Source organism: Alexandromys fortis, unplaced genomic scaffold, assembly GCF_014885135.2.
Source record: "Alexandromys fortis isolate MF-2015 unplaced genomic scaffold, M_Fortis_MF-2015_v1.1 scaffold_55, whole genome shotgun sequence".
Lineage (NCBI taxonomy): Eukaryota > Metazoa > Chordata > Mammalia > Rodentia > Cricetidae > Alexandromys > Alexandromys fortis.
The window spans coordinates 2,592,494-2,604,406 of record NW_026067936.1 but is presented as its reverse complement, the minus strand read 5'-3'; the positions used below and the strand labels follow the sequence as shown (position 1 = coordinate 2,604,406).

Here is an 11,913-nt window from a genome sequence, read left to right as displayed (position 1 = left end):
TTTTTCGAGACAGGATTTCTCCGTGGCTTTGGAGCCTGTCCTGGAACTAGCTCTGTAGACCAGGCTGGTCTCGAACTCACAGAGATCCACCTGTCTCTGCATCCGGAGTGCTGGGATTAAAGGCGTGCACCACCATCGCCCGGCCTCCATGGAAGTCTTAACTAGGATCAGGTCCATATCAACCCCAGCTTGGTGATACATGCTCATAAACCCCAGCACTTGGAAGACGAAGGTAGTATAAACAGGCGTTCAAGGCTAGCCTCCTCCAGGTTGGGGCCAGCCTGTCTCAAAGAGAAAAAACAATCTGGTTCAGTGTAGTAGAGAATGTCCATGCTTAGCAGAGTCAAAAGGATCACTTGTTCAAGGCCTCCCAGTTACATAGGGAGTTCAGTGGAGGCCAGCCAGTCTGGACTACTGGAGACCCTATCTTAAAACAAAACAAACAAAATAAGCCATACCTATAATTTTTAAATAAGCTAAGAATCCTCTTTAGGGAGTCTTTTCAAATTCGAAATCTTGTTCAGATGTACTACAGGAGTAACAACACACATTCAGTAAAAACAGTGCTTTCTAATTCACAAAATTCAAAATACATCTTTTACTTTTTCATGTCACACTATACAGGTATTATACATGCTACAGTGGTGTTTTAAAGAACTTACTACATATTTCCTAAGGTTACTAGTAAAAATGAAAATGAAATTGTAAGCTTTTTTTTTTTTCCAAGAGGGTTTCTCTGTCTAACAGCCCTGGCTGCCCTGGAACTTACTTTGTAGACCGGGCTGCCTTGAACTCACAAAGATGCCTTTGCCTCCCGAGTACTGGGATTAAAGGCCTGCACCACCATGGCCTGAAGACCCTGTAAGCTTTTACAAAGGAAGGTAGGAAGGACTGTCCAGGCAGTTCAGGGGTCAGAGACATGCCTGGACAGCTGACTTCCTGAGTTTGATCCCTGGAACTCAGAGTGAAAGGAAATACACCTGCACACACACACACACACACACACACACACACACACACACACACAGAGTAAAATAAGGTGACTCTAATACATCTAGTTGATAAATTACTCTTTATAATGTTTGAGATTAACCTAATCTGTGCGGGTGTCTGTGTAGGTAGGGGTGATTTTCAGGAGTTACTCTCTGTTTCCACCATTAAGGTCCCATGATCTAACTCAGGTCGCCATGTGTGGCATCAAGTGCCTTTACCTGCTGAGCTAACTCACCCACAGGTCCCATCTTATTAATAATTTATGAAAAGATTAGTCTAAAGAAATAAAGCTCATTAATTATTTAAAAAATCAAGTGTCAGATATGTTGTTTATTAATAAAAAATCATTTTAGTTGCTTCTTTAAAAGTAATAATACTGTTTTTTTCTCTAAAGTAAAACTAAAAACAGCACTGCATTGAAAAACAGATTTTTATGAATACCAACTCCTAAATCTTTTTAAAGCTTTAAGAATTTTAATTTCTTGGGACTGATTTGCTTGTCACTGTGGAGCAGTGTGTATATATATGACTTTTGTTTGGAATCATAGAATATGTTTCCTTTTTGGTCTTGCTTCACTTAAGAGAATTAACTCAAGATCCATCCATGCTGTGTTTATCATTTCTTCCTTTTTATAATGAACAGTACGGATGTTATAATTCTTTGTGTGTGTGGTTTTTTGTTTTTTTTTTTTTTTGATTTTTATTTATTTATTTATTTGAGATAAAGTCTCACTGTTTAGACCAGATTGGCCTCAACTTGATATCCTCCTGAGTGCTGGGATCCTAAATGTTTCTCTTGGCCTCATACTTGACAACTCTTCTTCTCTTCTGTGTGTGTGTTTCAACACAGGGTTTCTCTCTGTAGCCCCAGCTGGCCTCGAACTCACAGATCCACCTGTCCCTGCTTCCCAAGTGCTGGTATTAAAGGCGTGCATCACCATGTCCAGCCTGATATCCTTTTAAAACTATTGCCTTTAATTAGGAATTTCCAGCTCATTAAAACAAAACAAAGAAAACTTGATCAGTGTCTCAATTTTAAGACCAAGACTAGGCTTCTAATTTTCCACCATCATTGCTAACTATTTCATTGACAATTTCATTACAAGAAAAATTCTGCCAAAACCTATTATATTGAACAAAACACAAACTTCAAAATAGCCTGGATATAATTCATTTACTCATAAAAACATTTTATCCATATGCTGCCTGTCAAAGTGTGAAAAAAACACAAGTATGAACCCTTGCCTCACTGCAACTCCCTGGAATTCATTACACTAACGCTGGCTGACCTCAGCTCATTCCCTCTCACCTGGAGCTTACAGAACAGCTCAAAAACTTTCATAGTAAGGAAGTAATGTGCTCTTGAGTCACCGGTTTGTCACCAAAGCTTGGGACTTAACTTCTATAGGCCTCAGTTTTTTCTCACGTAAAATAAGCTAGGTTGTACCATTTATCTTCCATTAAAGCAGACTGTTACAAATGTAGTCACAAGCAACTATATTCTTAAAATAGCAAAAGAATGGTAAATTTAGCTGGACCTAATGGGGGATGCCTTTAATCCCAGCACTCAGGCAGAGGCAGAGGCAGATGAATCTCTGTGAGTCGGAGGCCAGCCTGGTCTACTTAGGGAGTTCCAGGACAGCCAGAGTTACCTAGTGACACCCTGACTCAAAGTTGTAGGTCCATATGCCTGCTGAGTAAAGCAAATCGGCAGTCAGAGCTTTGGTACACATAATGTCAGATACATGGAAGAACTGACACAAGAGGATATCAAGTTTGAGGCCAGTCTGAGCAACTCACAATAAAATAAGAAAAGGCCACCTTTAATCCCAGCACTCGGGAGGCAGAGACAGGCGGATCTTTGTGAGTTTGAGGCCAGCCTGGCCTACAGAGCAAGTTCCAGGACAAGCCCCAAAAAGAAAAGAAACAAAAGGCCAAGGTGTAGTTGAGAGGCCTGGGTTCTAGAATTATGAGTGTGAGCCATATATATATATATGTGTGTGTGTGTGTGTGTGTGTGTGTGTGTGTGTGTGTGTGTGTGTGTGAGGAAATCCTCCGAAACTGTCTAGGACACTCAAGACACTTCCAAGTAGTTACAGTGACAATGGGGGCACTATTCTTTTGAAATATCTTAAATAACAAGTATGTGTTATTCTTATGACTTTAAAGAAGAAATGAGCAGAAACAGTTTGCTGTCTGGGTTCTATAATTCAAAAGACCTATACTCAAATACCAGCTTGGTTATTTAAATATTTAATAATACTTGTAATGCTGTTATCTAACCTCTTTCTCCATTTGCAGAAAGCAGTTAGAAGTAGTGTCTCAGAAAACCATAGAGAAGATAAGGGGAAAGCACTCACGCAGGACACTAAGCATAGCACACTGCAAGAGGACAACTATTACTACAGCTATTACTGTTGATTATGATTATTTTAAAATTCCAGAAACTATTGTCTTTAGAGTTACTTTGGACAGTTGGACCAAAACTAACCAGTTTTGTGGGCAATTAGCTTCCTTCATTCAAAATTTCTTTAATCTAACCATTATAAAACCATTCATTAATTTGCCACTCAGAAAAAAGGGAAGAGGGATGTAGTTTAGTTGGTGAAACGCCTGCTTAGCAAACATTAGAGCCCTAGGAGGGACCCTAGCACCCTGACATAAATGAGGCGTGCTAGAGTCTGTACTATCAGCAGTTCAAGATCAGAAGTTCAAGGTCAGCCTCAGCTACATTGAAAGTTTGAGGCCAGCCTGGAATATATGAGAGAGTGTGTCTCACTACATAAATAAAAAGATATACCAGGGTCAAAGAGATGACTCAGTGATTAAATACAGTAGCTGTTCTTCCAGAGGACCCAGGTTCAATTCCCAGCACCCACATGGCAGCTCACAACCATCCATAATTCCAAATCCAAGGGACCTGACACCCTCTTCTGGCCTCCACGAACACACACACATATACAGGTAAAAACACTCATACACAAAAAAATAAAATAATTTTTAAAAATTTAGTAATCAGCACAGATTTCTATTTCAGGTGTTTAATAACTACGATAGACTTCTTCACTGAATGGATACCCATCCAAGGAACCCAGAACAGAGCACTCTAAGACGGCTCATTTGCGTTTCCAAATAGATGTTTTCTATTGTAATACATAATTGCTCAGTTTCCTAAAAATGCCGGCATTAATAGTTCATGCACATAAGTTTACTTAATTACAAATAAAATGCAAACCAAGAAAGAAATACAAACAAAATACCTGCATCAAAATAAATTTCAAGAACATGCTGAATGGCTTTTTTGAACTGAATTTGTCTCCAGAATTAAAAAAAAAAATTCATACCATATATTGTCAAATCAAAATATCCCGCTATAAACCCAACATTTATGCCAAGTCTAATCTCAGAAAGCACCACTTCAACAACATTACATTTAAGTTTCCCACCAGACTCCATAAAAACCGAGAGAACATTACTATTAAGATTTGTTGCAGCAGCCCGCAGTACAAATGGGCTGAGGCCATTACATAGGTATTAGGAAACAGTTTCACTACTCAGTCATGGGCTAAACTTTGGATTTATCACAATTATGATTATCTTTTAAGTAGGGCACATATTGAATTCTTTTCAGTATGAAAAGAGATTTCACCCAATACTAATTGATCTACTTTGTCAAGATTCAGACCCTTAGTAACTATTCAGAATCATACAAGTAGTTACATTAAAGATTCACCTTAGCTTTCCTGAGAGTGAGAGAACTTCCTACCCACCCACCCCCTAAACGCTGGCAACTCAATGAGGATCTAAGGATTATAAGTCACTTCACAGATCACAGTGCTGTGCTGAACTGGCATTTGGACACTGTATTGAGCTAGCTACACGAAAGCAAAAGGAAGAGGTGATAGAAAGCTGATTTGAAAAAAAAAAGCATTATCCATAACAACATGCATTATTACCTAGCACCAGGAACACTTCTAATTTTCCAATATTCAAAATTAGGCAAGCAGATACGGGCTGATCTTCCCCACCCCTTCCGAAGAGCGCCCCAAGTAAAATAACCAATTCAATTTCCTTGTTTACTTAAAGAATTGAAAAAAAATATTGACTTGCTTCTGAGGTGTCTGAAACCAATCAATATTTAAGACTTTTCACAATCATGTTTGAAATAGGTTAGTAATGATTTCTTCAGTTAGTTAAAAAAAACCATAATTTTAAATTTATAAAAAAGGGTTAAATTTTACACTGCAATTTATCGGTATGCTTCTTCTGCAACCAGAAGGAAGAAGGGGAAAAAAGGGAGAAGCAGCAAAACACACAAGATGGAAAACATCACTACCTTCTTTGGTGGTTATGAGCAATCGTAAATGACCCAAGAGCTAAGAGAAGTTCATGAATAGAAGGGAGGGGGGTGTAACAATGTGAACTGGTCGGTTCCAGATTCACGCAGATGTCGGGAGAGGAAAAGGAATTTATTTACACTGCAGTGCCTGGTAGCAAACATGGCTGCCCCTGCCCCCTTTAAATCTGAATAGTCTTCACTCCCTCACCAAAACCATCAAATTATGGCCATGTCTCTCCCTGTCTCCCTACCATAACACAAACACATCTCCTCTTCGCTCAGAACAGTAACACCCACACCGCCCTCATTTCACAACAATCACAACCCCATAACCACTAGCTTCTCTATTTCTCTAGCCTTGAAATACAAGACAGAATACACACAAATATAGGAACAAAAGGCTTTCCTTTCTAACACTTCATAATCTCCATCCTTCTTTTCCTCACACTCCGGTGACGCCTGGTCGATAATTCTCATCCCTTCCAACATTCAGCTAGTGTCCTTTCCCTAGCCCAGTCGTATGTCTTTCGGTTTTCTGCGTCTATTTCCTATCCTCCTATTGCATCCTGACACAATCATTTTTCATCCCTATTTCCTAATCTTATCTTTTCCTCCACTTTGATTCACTAGTTTCTCCCTTGATTCCCAGGCGATGCCTTGTTCTCCATCAATCTCATCCCTTTCCCCCAAGTCTTCTAGTTTCCACATTCCATTCCAGACCTCCCTAATTTGCAGTCTACCGAGGTCTCTAATGTCCAAATCTAACTCTTCTTTCCCTCCCCCTCCCCCGTTTCCATCCTTATCCCCGCCCCCATCCCACCTCTACTCCCAATTCCCAGCTCAGCACCACTACATCATATCCCAAGCCTACCTGCCCCACCTCCCGATTCCTTCCACACCCACCTTACCATCTGCTCTTCCTTCCTCGAACCCTTCCAGGCCACCCCGCGGCACCTCCCCTTCCAGGGTCTCACTCCGTACCGCTGTCTGGGTCTTAGGTCGCCCCCACCCCAGGGAGCCTCCTCAGCCCTGACGCGCAACACACACACACACACACACACACACACAAGCACACACACGCGCGCGCTCACACACACACACGCAGGCACACACAAGCACTTTACCTTCAGTTTGTTCCATTCTAACCCCCCGGCCGTGTCAGTACGATCACAGGAGAGACACGGAGGCCCGAAGTGGGGCTGGGTTGCCGGCAGCTGCCGGGACCGCGGGCGCAGGAGACGGAACCGAGCTAGGCCGCATGAAATCCTCGGACTAGATTTCCCCCGCGCCAAGCACCCTTGCCATGGCGGCCGGCACTGAGTAGGGCCACGGCCCGGCCGGCCGGGCTCGTTTGCGGGCAGACGGAAGGCTGCGGGCGACGCGGAGCGAAGGGGAGGCGGCCGGACGGGGGTCGCCGAGTAGCTGCTGGTGCCGGAGAGGAGCCGGAGGCTGGCGGCCCCGAAGGGCAGCGGGGACCCGGAGCTTCAATCGAAAGCTGCACACCTCTCCTAGGCGCCCGGCACACAGCCCCGGCCTCGGCCTCCGTCCGGATCTCCGTGCCGCCAGCTCCCGCCGCCGCCGCCGTCGCCGCCGCCGCCGCCGCCTCCGCGCACAAAGCCCCCCCGCCCCGTTCGGCGGCGCCGCCGCCAAATCCTAGGTCCCTCATTGGCCACAGGCCGCGACGCCTGCCGGGAAATGCAGTCCTGAGCCCGGGCGCTGGGAGCGAAGGAGGAAGAGGCTCGTCAGCCGCCGAGAGGAGGGGCGCGCGAGAGTCTGGAGCCGACGCGAGACCGCAGGCGATGAGGCAGAGGGACAGGAAGGGCTGGTGCGGAGGGGCGGCCAGGTCGGGCCTGCGGGGCTAATACTTACTAAACGGCAGCACGTACTAGACGCCATATGGTACTCGAGTGGCCCTGCTCTACAATTCCTAGACGTTAGGAAGACCCTAAGGAGCCGGACGCGGTTACGCAGAGCAGAGAGTGCTCGGGTTCGGGAGTCGCTGTCACTCTGACAGCTGTCAGCAGAGCGCCCCGGCCCCCGGCGTCCCGACAGGGGGCTGCACTTTAGGACGAGAGTCTGAGCCAGGGCTGGCAGTCTCCCCTGCTGCCCCGCTGAGAGACGGAAGGCTGCCAGGCTGCAAGCACTGGGGGCTTAGGGGCTGCCGAGCAGCGTCCGCGTCCGGCTCAGAAGGCACCCCGACCTCCTGGGCAGGCGCTGGACCCGGCTGCCCTCTTCCTGCCCGCACCGGGGCACAGAGGCTTGTGGGTAACCAGGAGGACGTCAGCGCGACTGCATCCCGGGCCGCGGGCCACCGCGAGGACTGCGGGCGGGTCACGTGCCCGGGCCCTGCGCTGCTCGGGGCCAGACCTCGGCACCGAGTGACGTGAGGGTGTTTGTCCCTGAGCGATCACCCGAGAGAGAGGAAGGAGGTCGTGCTCTGCAAACCTCCAGCCCTCCCCGTTCTAGGAAATAGGAATAAAACAATGACAGGGCCGGGTAAACAGTCTCGAAGGGAGTGCAGAGGTAGTTTCCTGGGGCCTGGTGGTGATTACTTAGAACCATCAACCCAGAGACGTGAACTTACAAAAGGAACAGACGTAGCGATCAGATGAGGAAACCGATACACGCCCTTGCTTTCTGTTCCGAGAAGTCCAGAACCCTATCACTACCAAGTGTCATACTCTCTCGCCAGAGATACTACAGTGCTCGTGCGATTTGCTACCATGACGGGAGATTGCTGATGTATTTCTTTCCAAATACCAGCTTGGAATTTTTTTTTGAAGATTTTATAATTTTATATTTTTGAGTGCGTGGTTCACGTGTATATCTCCGCGTCTTGTGCATGCCAGGTCCCCAGGGGAGGTCAGAAGAGGTGTCAGATCTGCTGGAACTGGTGTCAAGGGTGGTTGTGAGCAATCACGTGGGTGCTGGGTGCCGAACTCTGGTCTTCTGCAAGAGCCATCTCTCCAGCCCACCACCTCAGAATTTTACAAAATATTTACATTTCAGTGATTTGACTTTTTTTGTTGTTTATTTTTATTTTGGGTTTTTTGTTTTTTCAAGACAGGCTTCTCTGTAGTTTTTGGAGCCTGTTCTGGAACTATCTCGTGTAAACTAGGATGGCCTCAAACTCACAGGGACCCACCTGTCTCTGCCTTCCAAGTGCTGGAACTAAAGGTGTGCTCCACCACCACCCAGCTTGGGGTGGGGGTGGTGGTTGTTGCTTTTCTGAGGCGTGTAACAGCCGTAGCTTTCCTAAAACTCTCTCTGTAGACCAGACTGGGCTCAAATTCAGAGATCCTTCTGCCTCTGCCTCCAAGGTGCTGGGATTAAAATGGTGCATCACCACCTCCGGGCCAGTTCAGAGATTTTAATGGGCACTAAATGTGTATGTGTTTGTTAACGTGGCTGCTAATACTAAGGGTAACACTGAAAGCAATCCAACTGATTTTATTTATTTAGTAAAATTTTTGAGACAGGGTCCCTGGCCATCCCAAAACTCTCTATGTAGGCCAGGACAGCCTCAAACTCAGTTCTTCTGCCTGCTTCCCGAGTGCTGGAATTAAGCCATGTTGCCACCACTGGGGCTGGGGGGCATTACTATTAATTTTCTACATTATTTTAATTATTATTATGCCTGGCATGGAGGCACATGCCTTAAATCCCAGCACTTGGGAGGCAGAGGCAGGTGGATCTCTGAGTTCCAGGTCAGCCTGGTCTACAAAGCAAGTTCTAGACAGCCAGAGCTGTTATACAGAGAAAACCTGTCTAGGAAAAAACCAAAACATTTTAATTTTTGTGTGTTAACATCAGAGGACGCTTGTAGGAATTGATTCCAGGCTTTCACCATGTAAGCCACATTTCTACTGAACCACCTCCCCTAGCCTAGTTTACTGTTAATCTGTAAAGTTTTGTTAACCAAAGATGGCCTTGAACTCCTGCCAATGTTCCAGCCTCAGCCTCCAGAGTACTGGGATTATAAACACAACCCACCATTCCCAGCTAATCTGTAACCATTTTCTATTTATTCTTACTCGTTTATTTTGAGATGGGGCTTGCTATGTGGCCCCGGCTCGTTTCCAACTGGACTCAGGAACTCTTTCCTCAGCCTACCTAGTAGCTCGGATCACAGTCTAGGAGTCCCGGGCCAGGCTTTTCACTATTTTAACCTATCCTTCGATATTACTACAACTTAAAGAAGCCATAACTGCACTTACGAATAGGCAAATGTGTAAAATAAGGGTGAGCCAGGGAAGTGATGTGGACCTGGCCTGATCCTCTCCCAGCCCTCTCCACTTCCCTCCTCCTGCAACGCTCTCGCTTCTCAATCAGGCTTTTGGATTTCCCATCTGAGGAGCTCATAAATGCCCCTTAGAGATTTTATTGAGGGAAGTAGGCACACATAATGCCTTATGTTTTCAACATCTAACATATTCTGAGGTTCAAGAACATGCTTACTCTTTTCGTAGTAAACATTAAGACAGAAGCAGAATAGGTTTCTCGGAGTTATGGCAGTAAAAACTTTTGGGGGCTTCTCTTCTGAAAAAATTTTTTAGATAAATAGATAAATTTACATTTATCCTAAAATCCAAATGTCAAGCCCGATAACATATACAAGCCTGGAGAGAGTATTCTTCTGTTTTAAAGAAATGGACTTCATAAAAAGCGTTCTTACCCCCTCCCGATTTTTAAGAATTGGATTGCTTGCTGACTTGTGACCATGCTAGAAAATCTACTTGGTGTTTCAAATATTGGGTATGGGCTAGTTCAGCTGGCTTATAAATACTTAATAAATTTTGCTGTGCTTGTTTGTAAGTGAATATAATACATGGATAAGAAATTTTCCAGTATTAAATATCTCACTGTGAGACGACAGGAATGTTTTTTGCATCCTTTATTAATCTTTTCTGGAAGAATACATGTTTATGATAATGCAATGGTTCACTTATAAAATCAACATTCAAATTATTATCGTAGAGCTTATAATTTTACCATTAGAATTTTCAGGAGGAGAAAAGAAAGCTTTAGCCTGGTGTGGTGATCAGGAGGAGCTCAGTGAGTTTGAGGATAGCCAGGTTCACATAGGGAATTCTAGGCCAGCCAGGGCTACACAGTGAGACCCTGTCTGAAGGCAGGGAAGAAGAGGGTAAGTTTTGTAAATTTTAATTCTTGAAGATCATCTGTGAAACTAAACCCCTATGTGGAAAATTGTCGGACATGCACAAAGGGACCCCTAGCGGCCAAACTGAAACGTTTGCTTATTTTAAATAGTCCATTCGGTTCAGTTGAAATAGACTTTTGTGGATTAAAAGCGGCCTGCATTTCTTTTTTCTTTTCCCTTTTTTGGTTCTTTTGAAACAGGATCCTGCTGTGTAGCCCTGGCTGCCTTGGAACTCACTTTGTACATCATCCTGACCTCGAACTCACAGAGATCCGCCTGTCTGCCTCTCATGTGCTGGGATAAAAGGCTGTGCTACCGCGCCTGGCCCTCAGAAACTATTCTGTTTTGTTCAGCCCATAATTTGACCAGATTTGTCAGATAGAGAAAGGTTGAGAAAAATTTGAGCCAGGCATAGTGGTACACATCTTTAAATGCAAGCAGTCGGGAGGTAAATATACACAACGTGTTCCGTTTGGCCAGAACTACATAGTGAAGTCCTGTCTCAAAAACCTTAAACAAAGCCTGGTAGTGGTGGTGCATGCCCATCACTCAGGAGGCAGAGACAGGCGGATCCCTGTGAGTTTGAGGCTAGCCTGTCCACAGAATTCCAGGACAGGTTTCAAAGCTACAGAGAAACCCTGTCTCAAAAAAAAAAAAAAAATTAAAAATAAATTTAAAAGCCCAAGTCGGTCGTAGTGGTGCACAATTGTAATCCAAACACTCAGAAGGCAGGCAGACATTTCAGGGGCTCAAGACCATTTTCTGCTATCTATTAAGTTTCAGACTGGCCTCTGCTACATAAGATTATGAAAAATAAATAAATAAATATGAAAAAATAAAAGCTGAACAAATGGGAACACGCAAACTTTCAGAACGTTCACTTTCCAAAGGTGGCTTGGTCACCCCCCGCCAGGAACTAAAGTCTCCCCAAACCTGCAATGCTTACCTTATTTAACAGCTACTTTAGAATATATTTTAAATGTTGAGATTTCTACACAAACCAGTAATAAGCGACAACATTAAGAAACCAATTTCTTTAGTGAAATTCAGATTCCATATGACGATTCCAGCAGCCTTCCAACCTTTAACCCTGCAGAAGAAATATGTTTCCCTTCCCAAGGCTGTCCCTTCTGCTACCGGGACCTCACAAACTCCTCTAGGCAGTTTCAGAGTTTGAGTGGACAGAGGGACAGAGGAAAAACCATCGAAGCGATGTCACTAGTGACTCCGAGATGGGTTATCAAGCCGACTATCAGACGTTACTAACGCAGTTTCGGCCCCTGTAGTACAGACGCCCCCTAAACTAAGTCCAACCTACAAGTCACTTCACGTGCTACCGTGAAGGACGCGAGCCGTTCCCAGAATTTGAGAGCTCATTGGATGGTTGTAGCGTCACTCGGAGTGACGCCACAGGGCGAGG

General features: G+C 44.8%; 1 protein-coding gene across 5 annotated transcripts in view; it reads right to left on the bottom strand.

The window, feature by feature from the left end:
* Nsd3 (nuclear receptor binding SET domain protein 3) overlaps positions 1–7,658 on the bottom strand; it is a 101,054-nt gene extending 93,396 nt beyond the window's left edge. For 3 of the 5 annotated variants that reach the window (XM_050146759.1, XM_050146761.1, XM_050146762.1), the window contains exon 1: positions 6,457–6,926. The gene's annotated coding sequence lies outside the window, so the exon portion shown is untranslated. Of the gene's footprint in view, positions 1–6,456; positions 6,927–7,201 lie in introns of those variants that run through there. The other 2 variants (XM_050146760.1, XM_050146763.1) reach the window with 2 other exon arrangements.
* Positions 7,659–11,913: the final 4,255 nt, after the last annotated feature.